Source organism: Oncorhynchus mykiss, chromosome 26 (assembly GCF_057628025.1).
Source record: "Oncorhynchus mykiss isolate SJ-2025 chromosome 26, ASM5762802v1, whole genome shotgun sequence".
Classification (NCBI taxonomy): domain Eukaryota; kingdom Metazoa; phylum Chordata; class Actinopteri; order Salmoniformes; family Salmonidae; genus Oncorhynchus; species Oncorhynchus mykiss.
Genome location: NC_143047.1, coordinates 5,657,883 through 5,664,941, shown reverse-complemented (window position 1 = coordinate 5,664,941; position 7,059 = coordinate 5,657,883).

Sequence of the window (7,059 nt, the reverse complement as noted above, 5' to 3'; positions counted from 1 at the left end):
TTTGCACACAGTTTTGCATGTTATTTTGGCAATAATACATGTCACATATTAGTTTGCAAACAATGTAAAAAAAAAAGTTCCTCTCTCCAGTGTCTGTGTTCTTTGGCCCATCTTAAGCTTTTCTTTTTCTTTGCAACTCTGCCTAGAAGGCCAGCATCCCGGAGTCGCCTCTTAACTGTTGACGTTGAGACTGGTGTTTTGCGGGTACTATTTAATGAACCTGCCAGTTGAGGACTTGTTCTCAAACTAGACACTCTAATGTACTTGTTCTCTTACTCAGTTGTGCATTGGGGCCTCCCACTCGTCTTTCTATTCGAGCCAGTTTGCGCTGTTCTGTGAAGGGATTAGTACACAGCCTTGTACGAGATCTTCAGTTTCTTGCCAATTTCTCGCATGGAATAGCCTTCCTTTCTGAGAACAATAGACTGATGAGTTTCAGAAGAAAGTGCTTTGTTTCTGGCCATTTTGAGCCTGTAATCGAACCCAACGACCCATTGGAACACAGGAGTGATGGTTGCTGATAATCGGCCTTTGTACACCTACGTAGATATTTCATGAAAATATTGGTTGTTTCCAGCTACAATAATCATTTACAACATTAAGAATGTCTACACTCTAGCTCTGATCAATTTAGTTATTTTAGTGTACAAAAAAAAGTGTTTTTCTTTCAAAAACAAGGACATTTCTAAGAGACGCCAAACTTTTGAACAGTAGTGTATATTGAAGTATCATTGAAAGAAAACATTTTGGAGATTATGGGGAAATTATCAGATCAAATGTGAGAACACAACAGTTCACCTGATACAAGACTAAAGTTAGAAATGTATCAATGTCACAGACCCGATTTGTCCTACCGAAAAATGTATCAACCCCCTACAAATGTAAATGTATTTTAATCCACATAATAATCAAGTCAACCTTACAATAGGTCATGATTTCTATTTTTACAAAAGAAAGACGCATATACAGTATTTGTTCATCAACATCTTTATGCTTTCGTTAATAAAATGATGATTTAAAAAAAGACTAATTCAAAATGCAGGTGTTTATTTCAACTACATTTAAATTGCGCTCCACCCCACTTGAAAGTGTTGTACTGTAGGTCTACTTACTCTGCTGGCGTCTTGACAGAGTTTATGCCCTCATTTGCAATGCAAATCTGGTCAGCAGTGTGTTTTGGGTCATTGTCATAAACTCAGCAACAAAAAAAACGCTCTCACTGTCAACTGCGTTTATTTTCAGCAAACTTAACATATTTGTATGAACATAAGATTCAACAACAGACATAAACTGAACAAGTTGCACAGACATGTGGAATAATGTGTCCCTGAACAAAGGGGGGGGGTCAAAATCAAAAGTAACAGTCAATGCCCACCGATCCCAGATGTGCTCAATGGTATTGAGATCCGGGCTCTTTGCTGGCCATGGCAGAACACTGACATTCCTGTCTTGCAGGAAATCACACACAGAACAAGCAGTATGGCTGGTGGCATTGTCATGCTGGAGGGTCATGTCAGGATGAGCCTGCAGGAAGGGTACCACATGAGGGAGGAGGATGTCTTCCCTGTAACGGACAGCGTTGCGATTGCCTGCAATGACAACAAGCTCAGTCCGATGATGCTGTGACACACCGCCCCAGACGATGACGGACCCTCCACCTCCAAACCGATCCCGCTCCAGAGTACAGACTTCGGTGACTCTTCAGTGAAGAGCACTTTTTGCCAGTCCTGGCTGGTCCAGTGACAGAGGGTTTGTGCCCATAGGCAACGTTGTTGCTGGTGATGTCTGATGAGGACCTGCCTTACAACAGGCATACAAGTCCAGCCTGCCTCAGCCTATTGCGGACAGTCTGAGCACTGGTGGTGGGATTGTGCATCCCTGGTGTAACTCTGGCAGTTGTTGTTGCCATCCTGTACCTGTCCCACAGGTGTGATGTTCAGATGTACCGATCCTGTGCAGGTGTTGTTACACGTGGTCTGCCACTGCGAGGATGATCAGCTGTCCGTCCTGTCTCCCTGTAGTGCTGTCTTAGGCGTCTCACAGTACAGACATTGCAATTTATTGCCCTGGCCACATCTGCAGTCCTCATGCCTCCTTGCAACATGCCTAAGGCACGTTCACGCAGATGAGCAGGGACACTGGGCATCTTTCTTTTGGTTTTTTTCAGTCAGTAAAAAGACTTGTGTCCTAAGTTTTCTTAACTGTGACCTTAATTGCATACCGTCTGTAAGCGGTTAGTGTCTTAACAACCTTTCCACATGCGCATGTTCATTAATTGTTTATGGTTCATTGAACAAGCATGGGAAACATCCCTTTACAATGAAGATCTGTGAAGGTATTTGGATTTTTACGAATTATCTTTGAAAGACAGGGTCCTGAAAAAGGGACTTTTCTTTTTTTGCTGAGTTTAGCTACAGTATGTGCTACAGCATAATCAAAGTGAGGACAGTGGGAAGTCTGCTGTTTACTTATGGCCTATTGTAACCTGGAGTCACAACGTTCCAGTACTCCTCACCCCACCCTAAACTCTGCCCTTAAACAGGCATTTTTAATGGTAATTATTTTATCTCATTGAGACCAAAGAGAACAGACTGAAATCCTCATAATAGCAAATGGGTGATCGAAACTCATTTGTATCTTGCCACCCAGACAAATGCAACAACCCCTACAAATACGGCAATTTATTATAATCCACACAATTCACCCTACAAAAAAAAAAAAAAAAACATTTCTGGCTGAAAGTACATTTGAAGTCCTGCTTATCTGTTTATAGAATAATTAGCTTTATTTTATTTCTCAACTGGTAATTGAAGCGTGCCTCACATTCACCATTCAAGTGCAGGCAACAGGCTATCAAAGCGTCACCCAACGCTTTACAATGTGAGCTGGAGGCATTTTGAAAACATGTTTTCAAACACTTGTATTTCACAAGTGTAGCAGGTCTGCAAACAACGTTTCCCACTTCGAGAATGATAAATGACCTGTAATTAATACATTCATTCAAAACATTGGAATACAAAAGAAGCCATCCACCCATGATGGGCTAGCAGGACAACAGACTTGAAATGTATTAATGGATGTTTGCCTACTAATGACAATGACATTAAGGAGATCAAGAAGGAGTAAGCGCTGCCTGCTTATTAAAGTATCATCTAGCAGTTTTGACATGCATCTTCTAAACAGTGGCTGACGAGCAAATGCGATCTAATGCAAACGTCTCGGCGACATCTTGCCAATGGGCAAACGCTCTCCATACTACATCGGCCCGGCCAGATGTCGGCGTGATGCATGTGTGCCGTAATGATAGATTGATATATATTGAAGTCGTCCTTTAGGCCAATATGTAAGTTAAGACAGCTACAGTAAACAGGACTCTTCGTCCTACAGCCCTTACATGTCATTTCAATAAAAAACTTGAACCCACGTCCCTGAATTTACCAAATATTTGTATTTTAGACTCCAGCAGTATGCTTACATTAAGATAAATATCATAAAAAAAGACAAAAACTTACTGAGCATTTCATCCTTAAAAACCCATGGAGTCTGATGTGCGGTATGCATATTAACAGTAGAATAGCTGGGACTCAACAAGTAGCCTACCAATAGCTGCCAGTCTAATAAATGCATTTATACAAAAATCACAAATAAATCCATTAATATTGTGTTTAAGAAGGTCATACAAAAACATGATACTAAGACAAAACAATAGAATAGCATGTTTTAAGATGCATTTCTCTGTGCTATCGTAGCTGAGGCTATGGTTGCTTCATATAAATAAAATAGTTTTTTGGTCGCACTGCTTTTCTTTATCTTGGCCAGGTTGCAGTTGTACATGAGAACTTGTTCTCAACTGGCCTACCTGGTTAAATAAAGGTGAAATACATCTATTTTTTATTAACTTATGCTATTTCAGGTATAGCAACTAAAACGTCTGGCCTGCATGAACCTCTGTAGGATTATTTGGGAAAGTAAGCAAGCGCCAACAAGCTTCATAAAGTCCCCCTCAAAGGCATCTTCTGGTGGATTCAACGACCATTAACAGCATTAAGGCTGACGATGGCTGACAGTAAAATACTATGACGTCATGCACATGCTGTACCATACCGCAGCAACTTTTATGAGGAACCACTGTACATTTCAAAAGTGCTGAACAAATAAGTTATATTGACGATGTTCGTCTTAGCACCGTCATTGTCTTAATCGAAATGAATGGATTGCCTCTTATGAATGGATTGCCTCTCTCCCCGTTCCCTTATGCCATAGTTTGTACATCTCAATTGTCAGTAGAAACCACATTTGTTTAAGCAAGTCAGTCATATCAGCTAAGTTTTTTTTTTAAAGGCAGTAAATGAAACTGAATTAACAGTTTTGGTGCCAGACAATGTTTCGCTGACATCACTGCTACACCTGGCTAAGGATTCACTCCATGGTGCTGAAAATAAAGATCTGCTGTTGGGACAGCTTTGTGTAGGCCCTAACAGTTTTTGGTACCATTTGTCACTGTTATAGTGCAATTAAGTCAAATGTTATTAGTCAAATACACATTTTTAGCAGATGTTATTGCTGGTGTAGTGAAATGCTTGTGTTCCTAGTTCCAGCAGTGCAGTAGTATCTTACAAATCAAAGTGTGTCACGTGCGCCGAATAAAACCTTACAGGGAAATACTTACGTAGAGGCTCTAACCAATAGTGCAAAAAAGGTATTAGGTGAACAATAAGTAAGTAAAGAAATAAAACAGTAAAAAGACAGGCTATATACAGTAGCGAGGCTACATACAGACACTGGTTAGTCAGGCTGATTGAGGTAGTATGTACATGTACATATGGTTAAAGTGACTATGCATATATGATGAACAGAGTAGAAGTAGCGTAAAAGAGGGGTTGGCAGGTGGGACACAATGCAGATAGCCTGGTTAGCCAATGTGCGGGAGAACTGATTGGTTGGCCCAATTGAGGTAGTACGTACATGAATGTATTGTTAAAAGGTACTATGCATATATGGTAAACAGAGTAGCAGAGGCGTAAAAAAAGGGGGGGGGGCACAATGCAAATAGTCCAGGTAGCCATTTGATTACCTGTTCAGGAGTCTTATGGCTTGGGGGTAAAAACTGTCGAGAAGCCTTTTTGTCCTAGACTTGGCACTCCGGTACCTCTTGCATGCGGAGTAGAGAGAACAGTCGATAGCTGGGGTCTTCGACAATTTTTAAGGCCTTCCTCTGACACCGCCTGGTGTAGAGGTCCTGGATGGCAGGTAGCTTAGCCCCAGTGATGTACTGGGCTGTACGCACAACCCTCTGTAGTGCCTTGCGGTCAGAGGGCGAGCAATTGCCGTACCAGCGAGTGATGCATCCAGTCAGGATGCTCTCGATGTTGATGGCTTGTTGATGATGGCTATTTTACAGTCTGATGGCCTTGAGATAAGTAGATCCATTAATGTATTGTTTAGTGTTGTGGGTTGGCTGGCATGCTTTTTTTGTTTGCCAGATGCTAAAATGCACTCGGATACCTTGTAATCGCAGAAGACAAAATTGGAAACCAGTCATATGTAAGTAAACTGAAGCATATGAACATAACATTCCCACAGTAAAGTTTATGAAATGCTGTGCCATTATGCAACATTTACATTCTAGGGCCTTTTAACTTGCAGGGATGGGCACTCTCGAATGTCTTAATTATAGGCTACCAACTTTTTCTGTTTCCTATTTTCAGTGGTGTAAAGTACTTTAGTAAACATACTTTAAAATACCAAAGTATTTGATTTATTTTTTGGTAAATGTACTTTACCATTTGTATTTTTGACAACTTATTTTCTTTAGGAACATAGTGAAGTAAAGTACAATTCACTCCATACATTTTCCCTGGCAACCAAAAATACTCATTACATTTTGAATGCTTAGCAGGACAGAAAGTGGTCCAATTCACACACTTATCAAGAGAACGTCGCTGGTCATCCGTACCACATATGATCTGGCGGACTCACTAAACACAAATTCTTAATTTGTAAAATTATGCGAGTGTTGGGGTGTGACCCAGGCTAATCGTAAATGTAATATATTGTGCCGTCTGGTTTGTTTAATATAAGGAATTTTTATTATTCATTCTTTTACTTTTGATACTTCAGTATATTTAAAACCAAATCATTTAGACTCACTCTAGTAGTATTATACTGGGTGACTTTCACTTGAGAGTCATTTTCTATTAAAAAGGGATCTTTACTTTTACTCAAGTATGGCTATTGGGTACTTTTTCCACCACTGCCTATTTCTATCACATTAAATATTAGCCATCAACCTTAAGTAGACCTAATAACTTATGATCATGTTAAGTATCCCTACATTTCTGTTATTAGTGCGCCTGCACAGGAGTCTCACTGGAGATGGGCCTGGCCCGAGTGTGATGGCGACTATGTACTGTGGTCATTCGGTGAAGTAAACGCCGTTAAACTGAAACCTAGTCGTGTAATTTCAGTTAACAATAACACATATTCAACTGACAATTTACTGTATTAACATTCTATTTAATTACATTGTTTCATTTACCTTAATTTGCTTCCTCTGTAAACGCTGTCACAGCCAGGTGTTTGTTGCTGAGGATCATTAGTAACAGTTGATATAGAATAAAATACATATAGGCTAATGAAATTGTTACGGGGTGGAGAGCAAACCAAGCAGTAACAGTTTAAAAGGCAAAGCATGGCGCAATACTGCCATTGTACACTATTCTCCCCATTATAAATATATGTACACCAATCTCCAACATTACCATGGGTGAAAGAACTGAATGTGGTAATTTTCAGAAAGAATCAAACCACTTCTCTTTCATGCATAAAGTCTCTCCAAACCGGTTTATGATTCATAAATACTTTCCTAACACTAAATAATCTACAAGATCAGAGTATTTTGAAATCTACCAATTAGTGCTGGAAGAGACAAATCTGCATATAATCAAATGGCTCTCTTTCATTGACCCCTAAAATTCTGAACCCGGTTCTCGCTATATATTCTATTGAGTCTGTGGACAAAATTCAAACAAAAATAAATAAAAGTACACAGTATTTAAA